A 13312-nucleotide genomic window follows, 5' to 3' on the forward strand; every position below is an offset into this window, starting at 1 on the left:
GCTGTGAGCCACAGATCTGCCTGCTCTTTCAGAGCTGTCCACAACTCTTCAGCATTGTGCAGTTTGTCACCTAAGCATATTAGCTTCAGCACAGCCTGTTGCCGCTTGGCCGAGGCACTGCTGCAGTGCTTTCAGCTTGTGACTGATGTGGTTATTTTGGAGATGGAGGCTGAAGACGAGGTGGAGGCTGAGGAGGATGAGGTGCAGGAGTTGTAGACCGTGGGGGCAACCCTGATTGACCTAGGGCCCGCAATCTTTAGCGTCGGGAGGACGTGTTCCATCCCAAGGTCCGACTGGGTCCCGGCTTCCACTATGTTAACCCAGTGTGCCGTCAGCAAGATGTACAGTCCCTGCCCACAAGCACTTGTCCATGTGTCCGTGGTTAGGTGGACTTTCCCGGTAACTGCGTTGTTGAGGGCACGGCCAATGTTTTGGGACACTTGCTTGTGTAGTGCGGGGACGGAACACTGGGAGAAATAGTGGCGGCTGGGGACTGAGTTCCGAGGGACGGCCGCCGCCATCAGGTTGCGGAATGCTTCCATCTCCACGAGCCTAAAAGGTAACATTTCGAGCGCAAGCAGTCGTGAAATGTGAGAATTTAGTAGTGTGGCCTGTGGGGCATTGGCTGCATATTTGCGCTTGCGTTCCAAGGACTGGGGTATGGACAACTGAATGCTGCGCTGGGACAAGGACATGGACGTGCTTCCTGATGCTGCTACTTGAGAGTGTGCAACGACTGGTGCAAGGCAGGAGGCTTCTTCGCATGCACCATGGACAGGGGATTGGCTTGCATGCACAACAGCGGAAGAAGCAATGGTGCCACCTGCAGACACTGTTCCTGGACCCTGGGGTTCGGCCCACAATTTCGGGTGCTTTGCTACCATGTGCCTGATCATGTTGGTGGTGGTCAGGCTGGTCGTTTTGCCACCCCTGCTGATGCTAGCCTGGCAGGTGGTGCAAATAGCCTTTTTGGGGTTATCGGCAGAGTCTTTAAAAAACAACCAGACTCGGGAAGACAGTTGTACTGGCAACTTCCTTTGTGTTGTTGCTTTGGGGAATGGTTGCCTGCCTTCTGTCTGCGGCCACCACACTTCTTCTTCCTGCCTGTTGGGGTGCTCTGCCTCCCTCCCCCTGTGTGCTGCTGTCCTCGCTCTGCATGTCCTCCTGCCAGGTTGGGTCAGTTACTATATCATCCACCACCTCGTCTTCCACTTCCACACCCTGGTCCTCCTCCTGACTTTCTGGCAATTGTGTCTCCTCATCGTCCACCTCTTGTGACACTTTCCCACCGTCGCCTTCGTGTGACCGTGGCTACTCAAATATTTGGGCATCGCTACATGCTATCTCCTCTTGCCCCGCTTCAAGTGGACCGGGCGAGAGGCCCGAATCTATAAATGGAAAAGTGAGCAGCTCTTCAGAGTGTCCAAGTGTGGGATCAGTTGTCTCTGGGTACTCGGCATTGTGGGAGGAAGAAGGATCAGGGTGAGGAATATGCGGTCCAGACTCATGGTGGTGAACAGGGTGGTGGTGGTGGTGGCTAAGTGACTGGAAGTATCTGCTATCCAACCAACAACCTTTTGACACTGCTCTAGGTTCAATAGTGGTTTGCTGCGGTCCCCTAGGAATTGGGACAGGAAGGTCAGGCGAGAAGATGTAGGTGTTTGTTGTGGCACAATTTCAGCTTGCCCACGACCTTGTCCTCGGCCTCTGCATGCACCATTACCATCACGTCCAGTTCCCCGTCCCTTGCCACGTGCCTTGCCCATTATAAATGGAAGACAGTATCTACCACGCTCACTACAAATGACTGAGTTTGGAGCGAACTTATATGTGATCCGTGTGACGGAGAAAACAGAGTTTTAAATACCTGGCCTGTAGGTAAGTAATTTGAACAGCAAACGGCTGTGAATTGCTTCACTGACACACTGAAATTTTTTTTTAATGGAGGCCAGAAATGACAGTATTTTCTGACAACGTATATGTGATCCGTTTGACGGAGAAAACACAGTTTTAAATAGCTGGATTTCTAGCGCTGTAATATGGAAAAGACCTGGCTGTATTCTGCAGTGCCAACAAGCAAATGGCACAGAAAAATGGTGTTCTCTGGATTGCTTTTTAAGCAAATAATGAGGATTAAGATCCAAAGAAAAGTATTCCTGGCCCCTGAGACCTGGGCCTTTGTATAGAAATATCTAACAGCAGCAGAAGGAATGGAGCCTCTTGTGCTATATGCACTGCAGTCTGCTCGTACACTGCCTGCCTGATATCTCTGCAGATGGATTAGTTAGTCCTCAAAAGGACTGTTTGTTAAGATGGATATGTGTAATGTACGTTTTTTCTCCCTACTCTACCTAATACACAAGCAAATCTCTCCGTGACGTAGCAGCACCTCTCCCTACACTGTCTGATTCCGGAGTGACTGTGACGAGCATGGCGGCGCCAGGTCTGATACAGACCCGATGACGCTATGCGGCCAGCTAATCACTGTAATGCCACAACCAACATGGCTACAGCATTACAGTGAGTGGCAGGCAATCCCTGCATGTTCATTGGCTCTGTAAAGAGCGCCAAACATGCAGAGAGGAGACCCGAGCTCCCGCCGAGCAACCCCGGAAATACTCGGCGAGCGCAGAGCATCTCGAGCAGTGAAATGCTCGGGCAAGCACCGAGCAGTAGCGAGCATGCTCACTCATCACTACTAAGATCTTTACGAAGCTCTTTCTCCGTGGCGCATACAATCTGATCCGGATTCGCCAGGGTGACGAGTGGAAGACGGCATTCAACGCCCGGGATGGCCACTACGAGTACTGCATGATGCCCTTCGGTCTCTGCAATGCACCAGCAGTCTTCCAAGAACTGGTGAATGATATCTTCCGATATCTTCTGTACTCGTGCGTGGTAGTGTATCTGGACGACATCCTGGTGTTCTCTTCTGATCTGCCCTCGCATCGAAGAGACGTTCAACAAGTATTGCAGTGGCTAAGGAAGAATCGTCTATATGCCAAATTCGAGAAATGCGTCTTTGAACAGACTTCTGTTGCCTTCCTGGGATACATAATCTCGGAGACCGGACTTAATATGAATCCCAAAAAGGTGCCTGCCGTTCTAAAGTGGCCCCGACCTGAGAGGTTGAAAGCTATTCAGCGGTTTCTGGGGTTTGTTAATTATTACCGTCTGTTTATTCCTCATTTTTCCTCCGGACAGCTCCCATCTCTGCTCTGACCCGCAAAGGGGTTAACCCCAAGGATTGGACTCCCGAGGCAGAAAACGCCTTTGTATCTTTGAAACAAGCCTTCTCCTCTGCCCCGGTGCTTCATCGTCCTGACTGTAACAAGCAGTTCTTCCTGGAGGTTGACGCCTCTTCCTCTGGGGCCTGAGCAGTTCTCACCCAGAAGTCCTCGTCCGGACTAATGGTAAACTGCGGCTTCTTTTCCAAGCTCTTCTTCTCCTTCAGAGTGCAATTACTCCATTGGAGATCGAGAACTGCTTGCTATTAAACTAGCACTGGAGGAATGGCGGTTCTTGCTAGAGGGGGCTTTGCACCCAGTGGTCATCTATACGGATCACAAGAATCTCTCCTACTTGCAATTCGCTCAATGACTCAATCCTCGTTAGGCCAGATGGTCCTTGTTCTTCGCTTGCTTCAACTTCACTCTCCATTTCCATCCAGCAGACAAGAATATTAAGGCAGATGCGCTCTCCCGCTCATTCCTGTCTACCTATCAAAAGGAGGAGCCTCTGCACATCATTGATCCCTCCAGAATAATGATTGTCGCCCCCGTTTGACCTGCCTCATCTTCCCCCTGGTAAGACCTTTGTGGCAGCTCCGGATAGGAGGTGGGTCTTACTCTGGGGTCATTCATCCAAACTGGCTGGACATACCGGTCAGAGGAAAACGCTTCTGCTAATTTCCCGACATTATTGGTGGCTGACTCTGCGCAAGGACGTTGCGGCTTTTGTCTCTGCTTGCTCTTCCTGTGCCCGCAACAAGACGCCTAGGCAACTTCCGACTGGTCGACTTCTTCCTCTTCCCATGCCTTCTGCTTCGTGGCAACATATCGCGATGGATTTCATCATGGATCTTCCTGTATCGGCTGGTCGTACTGTCATTTGGGTGGTCGCTGACCGCTTCTCCAAGATGACACACTTCATTCCCTTGCCAAGTCTTCCTTCTGCGCCAGTGCTAGCCAAAGACTTCATCATTCACATCTTCCGTCTCCACGGCCTACCTCTCCATATTATCTCAGATAGAGGAGTTCAGTTTACTTCACGCTTCTGGAGAGCCACATGTAAGTTGCTGGATGTCGCTTTGGACTTCTCTTCGGCCTATCATCCTCAGTCCAATGGTCAGGTTGAGTGTATCAATCAGATCCTCACTAGTTTCCTTCGGCATTTCCTCAATGCTCACCATAGCGACTGGGTGGAGCTCCTACCTTGGGCCGAATTTTCCTACAATAACCATGTGAGTGAATCCTCCGCCAAATCTCCATTCTTTGTGGTGTACGGTCAGCATCCCAATATTCCATTTCCTGTTTCTACTTCTGTTGACAATCCTGCTGCGGAACCTCTCATCAGAGACTTTTCGTTGATTTGGGAGGACACGAAAACGGCACTGCTACAATCCTCTGAGCAGATGAAGAAACATGCTGATAAGAGAAGTCTGGACCCGCCTCTATTCCATCCAGGGGACAAGGTATGGCTTTCCTCCAAATATGTCCGTCACAAGATACCATCTTACAAGTTGATCCTTTCGAGATTCTGAGCCAAATTAATCCAGTGGCGTACAAGTTGAAACTCCCTGCCTTGTTACGGACCCCAATTCCTTCCATGTGTCTCTCCTCAAGCCTGTTGTCCTCAATCCTTTCTCTGACGATCCGGGTACCGCTCCAGCTCCAGTCAGCGCTGAGGACGTTTTTGAGGTAGAGAACATTTTGGCTACCAAGAGGGTAAGAGGAAAAACTTTTTTTCTTGTGGATTGAAAGGGGTTTGGTCCTGAGGAGAGGTCATGGGAGCCCAGGGAGAACATTAATGCTCCTCTTCTGGAAAAATTTCTTGCGGGCTTGAAGAAGAGGGGGCGAAAAGGAGCGGGTACTGTAGCGCCGGAATCTCTGCCTCCTGCCCGGCAGAGACGCCGGCACCCCGTCCTCCGTTCCTCCTCCTGGCTCTCCTTCCCTGCTTTCCCTGGGTGTGAACGCCACGCGCAGATCCCCGGGCACTAGGCTTGCTTCTTAAAAGGGCCGCGCGCACCGTCCTAAAATGTCCCGGCCAGTGGCCGGGGGACATCTGCTATTTAAGGCACCTCCCCCAAAATGGAGGTGCCTGTGCAATGTTGTGGTTTGTTTGCATTAAACGGCCTCTCCAGTCCTCAGGTCCCCATGCTGCCCGCCAGCCTGTCTATCAGCCGTGCCTGCCTGACTACCAGCCGTGCCCACCTGCCTGACTACCGGCCGTTACCGCCGGCCTGGCTACCAGCGCTGCCAGTCCACCCCCGCCGTGCCTGTCAGCTTTGGCTGTCAGTTCCGTGGGAGTCGCCTGCTCTCGCTCGAGGTCGGTCCCAGAGTGGCACCTGGTCCCCCTTCCTTCCGGTCTGCACTGTGCGCTGCGAGGATTTGCCGGTTTCTCAGCTATTTAGAATTTACAATTGATACTTCTTACATTACTTGAGTGATAAGTGATATCTTTGCATTGTACTATATATCCATATTTCTCTGGTGTGGCAGTATTTGTTTGTGGTATGTGGTATTATTCAGTCACTGTATGGTGATAATATGTGATCTGGTCATGGTGTGATGGTATTTATCCCTTGTATCTGGTATTATCTGGTCACTGTGTGGTGATAATATGTAGTCTGGTCATGGTGTGGCGGTATTTTTTCCTTGTATGTGGTATTATTGGTCTTGGTATAGTGGATTGTGTTGTGTATGGAGGTCACTTGTTCTCACTGATATCAATAAGGGGAAGATTCTTGATTTCCAAAAGAGATTAAATACTTAGATGTTTAACTCCCCCTCCCCCACCTCGTCCTGTGATTATTACACAGTAGCAAATATGCACTTACAGGTATTCTATGGTGAAAACAAGTAATCATCTAGCCTAAGGCCACATTCACACTATCAGTCTTTGTAAGCCAAAACCAGGAGTGTGTGATAAATGTGGTGACGAGTTTCTTTTATACTTTTCCTCTGATTGTTCCACTCCTGGTTTTGGCTTACAAATACTGAGATAAAATACTGACCAAATACTGAACTTGTGAACACGGCCAAAGGATTAGTGATAAGTTATTCATTGGTGGGGGTCTGACTGCTGGGACCCAGTCGATCTGCAGAATGTGGAGCTTTTATCCCCATTAATATGGAGCGTCATGTACGACTCGACCACTGATCCATTGGTTCCCTCAGTGACTGCACTTGGATTTTTCTGGAAGCCCCCAAAGAGGATGAATGGAGCTGCGGTCAGACATCCCACCTGCCGCTCTATTTTAAAATGAGGATAAAAGTGCCCTGTGAGGGATAAAAGTTCCCCATGCTTGTGATCTGTGCGGTTTCCAATGCTCGGATTCCACCGATCAATAAGTCATCACCTACCTAACCTGTGGATCAGTGATAACTTGTTTTCATCAAAGAACCAATTAGCTTTCTGTTAGTACAATAAACCTCATTTCAAGGCAGAAACATTACTGTGTCCAACAGTTATTACATATATCAAACTGAAATAGCTGTTGCAAAAACACCAATTTTTATAAAACAATAAGTTTAAGATTAATACAGGTGCCCAAACTTTTTCATATAACTGTATATGCACATGTAGCACAGCTGTGTCTGTGTCTTTATATGCACATGTAACAGCTGTCTGTTTCTATATGTGCATGTAGCAGAGCTGTGTGTGTTTATATGTGCATGTAGCAGAGCTGTGTGTGTTTACAGTGGTGGCCAAAAGTATTGGCACTCCTGCAATTCTGTCAGATAATACTCAGTTTCTTCCTGAAAATGATTGCAATCACAAATTCTTTGGTATTATTATCTTCATTTAATTTGTTTGCAAGGAAAAAACACAAAAGAGAATGAAGCAAAAATCAAATCATTGATCATTTCACACAAAACTCCAAAAATGGGCCAGACAAAAGTATTGGCACCCTCAGCCTAATACTTGGTTGCACAACCTTTAGCCAAAATAACTGCGAACCGCTTCCGGTAACCATCAATGAGTTTCTTACAATGCTCTGCTGGAATTGTAGACCATTCTTCTTTGGCAAACTGCTCCAGGTCCCTGATATTTGAAGGGTGCCTTCTCCAAACTGCCATTTTGCGATCTCTCCACAGGTGTTCTATGGGATTCAGGTCTGGACTCATTGCTGGCCACCTTAGAAGTCTCCAGTGCTTTCTCTCAAACCATTTTATAGTGCTTTTGGAAGTGTGTTTTGGGTCATTGTCCTGCTGGAAGACCCATGACCTCTGAGGGAGACCAAACTTTCTCACACTGGGTCCTACATTATGCTGCAAAATTTGTTGGTAGTCTTCAGACTTCATAATGCCATGCACACGGTCAAGCAGTCCAGTGCCACAGGCAGCAAAGCAACCCCAATGTTAGAACCTTGCTCTTAGGTTTTTTTTCCTTTGCTGGTCACATGACCTTGTTGGCCTATTTAATCCTGCTCCGCCCTTCTGGCTTTGCTGGACTTCATTGTATATCTACTTTCTAGCTAGCCTGTGCTCTGTGTGTTGCTCTGTTAGTTTGCTTGGTCTACTGACCTCTATGTTCTATATATTTTGTTTGTTCGTCTGTCTGCTACTATTTCTGTTAGGAGGTGTCCCATATTCCTCCCAGTCCTTAGTACTTGTAGGGATTCCTTCCCCACATCTATAGGTCTCCGTACAGACTAGCTTAGGACTTTAGCAGGTCTGATCGCAGGATCAGGTCCCCTGTTACATCGTAGGGATTCAGCTGAGTTCTATCGTAGGGACAGATCTCCTCTCTTTCCTTAGCTCTGGTAGCAGAACATAACAGTAAGTCCAGCCTGCAAATTCTCTAAGGAAAGATTTTTCTGTTCCATCATGGTGTCGGTTCAGGATTTGGCTCATCGCCTGCAGGGACTCTCTCTGGAGGTGGCCGAGCTCCGTCAGCACGTGAGTAGCTGTCCTGGAGCACATTTCTTGGAGCCTAAGGTATGTTTGCCGGATTTATTTTTTGGTGAACACCGAGAATTTTTTTCATTTAAAAATGCTTGCTTATTGTATTTTCGTTTGAGACCTAAGTCCTCTGGGGATGAATCCCAGCGCGTAGGGTTCATAATGTCACTTTTGCGCAAAGAGCCTCAGGAGTGGGCCTTTTCTTTGCAACCTAGTGATACATGCTTCAGATCAGTGGATAGTTTTTTTTCTGCTTTGGGACTATTATATGATGATCCTGACCGTGTCGCATCAGCTGAGACTGAGTTGAGACGTTTAAAACAGGGATCAGGTAATGTGGAAAAATATTGTACTCATTTCCGTCGTTGGTCTACTCAAACAGGGTGGAACGATTCTGCTCTGAAAAGTCTATTTCTTGCTGGGCTCAGTGAAAGGGTTAAAGACCTGCTAATTGCTTATCCTACACCTGAAGATTTGCAACAGGCTATGCAATTAGCTATACGGGTGGATAGAAGACTGCGTGCAAGGGTTAATGAGAGCAAATCCTCTGCTATGTCAGTTTCTGGTTATGAGAATGTGTGTACTAACAGTGGTGAACCGATGGAGATTGGATCGGTGGCACCTCGCTCTCAAGAAAAAGACCTTCGATTTTCTGAAGGCTTGTGTGTAACATACCTGGCGGAGTCCTTGCATGGTGGTCCATCTCCCACTGTGCAAGAGCGCGCACTTGATCTCCAGTCCAGAATGTCTCTCTGGCTTCCCTCCATGCTGTCTGTTTGTGTCTGTTTCTGCTGCTTAAGGGCGGCGCCCGATCACTTCCTGCTTTTTGTACCTGCTGTGGGTCACACCCCTTGTGCGTCCTCAGCCTATTGCTGTCTGTCACCTGGTATATAGCTCAGCTGCTCCCATCTATTCCTGCCTGAGCATAGTGTTTCATTCAGTGTGTGCTTGCACTCTGAAGGTGCCAGGTCCCGTTCTGTGTTCTCTTGTCTGCCTATCCTGGAGGCTGTATTTCCAGGCCTGTCTGAACATGCTCCTAGCCTGTTCCTCCTGCCTTCTAGGGGCCGATTACCTAGACCCGTTCCTGTATCTTGTCTGACCTGTCTGAACACGCTCCTAGCCTGTTCTGTAGCACCCTGAGGATTCGGCTGCTACAGGGGTATTGCACCTCAACCCAGAGGTGTGATATTCCACTCCCGGGTAAGGATGGAGTGTGGAACTGAGCTCGGTAGGCTGCATGCACTACATACATCCCATTTCCGAGGAGCAGACCGACGGTACTCCCACTTAGAAATGTGCAGGTACGACCGAGTCTGTTCCTGGCTGGAGTGGGAGGGGGGTGGTACATCCCAAGTAGTGTAGGGGCAGATAGGGGGAGCAGCCTGGGTAAAGTTAGGAGCTCATTGGGTGCTGGTCACCTGAGCTCACACATAGAGGGTGTATATAAGGTGGGCACCAACTAAGAACAGGGTCAGATGCAGAGAACAAGTCAGCGAGCAGAGGAGAAGAGAGACCCAGAGTGAGAGAGGAGAAGAGAGAGACCCAGAGGGGGAAACAGCAGAAAAGGACTCCAAGATCCCAACTTAAATCCCCGGGTGAAGAGTCGGCATCAGGGTACCGGAACCCAAGCTGGTGGGGGTAAAAACATTCCCCAGCCAGAGACCGGAGACCGTGGGCAGCGTTTGCCACGGTCACCCACCACATCCACCCCGAAGGCACACCACATGAAGGGTCAGGGAACCCAAGGCCAAGGGTGTCCCAACAGAAGGCCCGAGGGAGCTGGACCTAGGTGGATCACTGGTGGGGACGGCCAGAGAACGGGACAGAAGGAGAGCTCAGGGCCACGCTCCGGACTTATTTGGGGGTTGGCTGGATCCAGGACCTGGTGGACGCAGCACGGCTCGGGTGGTCACTCGAAGCTGGAGTGACCAGTACAACATCTGCAGTAAGTAAACACCCTTAACTGCACAACCCGACTCTGTCTTCACTGCCGTCTGCACTGCACCACCACAACCCCCATCCTCTGCACCTGTCCCCCCCTGAGGCTATACCCCACCCGTTGGGGGTTATACCATCACAAGCTGCACCTACACCATCAGCCTCAGCGGACCCTGCTGCAGCGGCGGCCACAGTGACCGCATCACAACGGGTGGCGTAGTCAACACAAAAGAACTCTTAATAACATCTGTAGGACTGCCACATAACACTGAGTTTGACGCCCTGGGCACGGGCCGGGTCGCAGCCGCTCGGAGACTACAACCCCCCATCTGATCCGGTGCCGGGTATTCCCCTCAAAAAGGAATATGTCCCAGGGGGCGCGTCAACTTTGGCGTAGTCGGCAGGATTACGTGCCCGCAACACCCGGGTACTGCGTGCCTGAAGAAAAGTGCAAGTTTACCTCAGAAAGAAGTCTCCCGCCGGTTCCGGAGGGTCCACGCCATCGGACCCCATCACAGGTCGTTTCCCGCCGATTGTCCGCCATTTCCAGCTTGTTCCCGCCATCTGCAGAGTTTCCCGCCACTGGGCGACGCTTCCCGCCAAATCCGAAGATTTCCCGCCTTGGAAGAGCAGCGGACGCCATTATGGGCGTGCCAAAGGAGGGCAAGAGGCCGCCTCCCATCGTGGGCCAGGACAGAAAATGGCGCCAAAAGTGGAAACCGCCCCCACCAACAGAGACTGTGATGCTAGAGGTGTCTGTCAGCGTGAAAGAACTACCCCTGGAGCTGACAGTCACCGAGTTGCCCCGGGACCGCCCTCGAAGTGGGAGGAGACGAAAGAAAAGAACAAAGATGGGTGCCGCTTGGAGCAGTCTGGAGCGAGCGCACCCGGAGGCAAGAAGCCTGGAGAGGAGTAGCGGAGGAGCTTACCCGGAGATGGAGAGAAAGCAGAACAGCACCGGCCCGCTGGCCAGGAGTCTGCTAGAGACCGAGGAAGGAGAGCGGAGCAGCACCGGCCCGCTGGCCAGGAGCCTGCTGGAAGAAGAGCAGAGCAGCACCGACCCGTTGGTCAGGAGCCTGCTAGACACCACGACCCCACTAGGCCTAGTGGAGGTCCTTGCACAGCTCCCCCGAGACCGGGAGTGTGCACAGACTGCCCTGGAGGGCCTCGCACGGAGGATGGCCCGGGTACAGCGCGAGATATTGGCGGAATGGAGCCGGGAGATGGCCCAGCAAGCTGAGACCAGTCAACGGAGCACGCTACCCTGGAAGAGGAAACAGACCGCCTCTGAGGATGGCGCGGGAGGACCAAAGGCCGGAGACGGCGCCGAGAAGGGAGCCGGACGCAAGGAGGCAGGTAAAGGGGACGCCTATACCCCAAGCCGGGAAACCGCCCACCTGCCCCAGCTCCCCGTCGCAGAGCCCGAAAGTCCCCCTGCTGTGCCCGTAGCCGCCATGTCACCGCTATGGACTAGGCCCCGACCGGAAGCCGCCGCAGCGACCCCTGTGACGTCACGCGCCTCGACCCGGAGCGTGACAAAGCAGGAAATACCACCAGCCTGGTCGCAAGGCCTAGTACCCCCGGGCGCCGCATCACCAACAGCGCCCCCTACCTCCGCGGAGCCTCCGGCCTGGTCGCAAGGCCAGGTAGCCCAGGGCGCCGCCGTATTAACGGTGCCCTTCACCTTCCAGGTGCCCCAGGCCTGGCCGCAAGGCCTGGGCAGTTCGGGCGCCACCACCACCGCGCCCGCGCCCGTAAAACCAAGGGTGCCACACCTGAGGGAGGACTTGTTCAGCCAGCTCACATGGCCGGACGGGCGGCCCTTCATCTGGCCCGAAGAATTCCATGAGCTGGAACGGCAGCAGAGACTAGGGCCCTTGTGTGAGCCCCTGATTCCGGCTCCGAAGCCCGTGGCACGGGTCTCGCCTCCTCTGGAAGAAGCCCAATTTGAGTGGGACCCCACCGGAGAAGACCTAATGGGGTTCACTCAGGAAACCAGGGCAGCTGCAGCGGAGCGTGCTGAGTGTTGCCGACAGCAGCTCGAAGAGTTTGCGAGGGAGCGGAGAGAGAGGCGGGTCCGGGAGCAACAGGCCCAAGTACGGAGCGCCGAGCAGAAGAGCCGAACCAGGAGGGACCCCCGTGCAGCGCACAGTCCCCGTACCACCGGGACTGTAGTAAAGTTTAACCTGCAGCATGGGTGGGGCTTCATCAGAGACAACAACACCCCCGGCGACGTCTTTGTCACGCGCAGAGATGTGGAGTCCCATCTGCTGGAGGGGCACAGAGGTCGTGACCTTTATATCGGGGACGAGGTCACCTTTACCCGGCACAAGTGTGCCAAAGGACCTTACGCCCTCCATGTGCATCGCCTGACGGAGGAGGAGTTGCGGTGCGAGGAGGAGGAGCAAGAGGACCCGGACGGGTCTGAAGTTACAACCAGCTACAAGCAAAGAGCAGGAGGAAGACGCCGTTGAGTGCGGCAGAGCAGTAGATGTAAATAGTTACCCGACCGGGTACCAAAGAAACTGTTGCTACATATATATAGTCCCCGTTGGGACCAGCATGAGTGAACTGTTTACCCGTTATTCCGTATTCATACCAGGCTGAGGACTGTGAGCAGCCATTCCCTTCCCTTTACCTGGCCGAGGACTGAGAGCGGCCAACTTCCCCTGTATATAGTTGCGCTTCCTAAAGCGCCCCCTACCGGTTTTATAGGAAAACCAGTTTTCCAGAGAGACTGTCGCACTTTACCCGGTCACACGTTGCACAGTGACCGGAGGAGGAGCCAGAGGCGACGAGAATGTTTTATATTGATATATATATATATGTTGTTTTATATGTTTTATATGTTTATGAAAAATTTGTATGTTTTTGGTGTTATGTCTTACAGCCCGAGGACGTGCTGTGATTTACCAGGGGGGAATGTAGAACCCTGAGGATTCGGCTGCTACAGGGGTATTGCACCTCAACCCAGAGGTGTGATATTCCACTCCCGGGTAAGGATGGAGTGTGGAACTGAGCTCGGTAGGCTGCATGCACTACATACATCCCATTTCCGAGGAGCAGACCGACGGTACTCCCACTTAGAAATGTGCAGGTATGACCGAGTCTGTTCCTGGCTGGAGTGGGAGGGGGGTGGTACATCCCAAGTAGTGTAGGGGCAGATAGGGGGAGCAGCCTGGGTAAAGTTAGGAGCTCATTGGGTGTTGGTCACCTGAGCTCACACATAGAGGGTGTATATAAGGTGG

Source organism: Phyllobates terribilis, unplaced genomic scaffold, assembly GCF_046119375.1.
Source record: "Phyllobates terribilis strain yellow unplaced genomic scaffold, ASM4611937v1 Scaffold_1__5_contigs__length_1240528914, whole genome shotgun sequence".
Taxonomy (NCBI): domain Eukaryota; kingdom Metazoa; phylum Chordata; class Amphibia; order Anura; family Dendrobatidae; genus Phyllobates; species Phyllobates terribilis.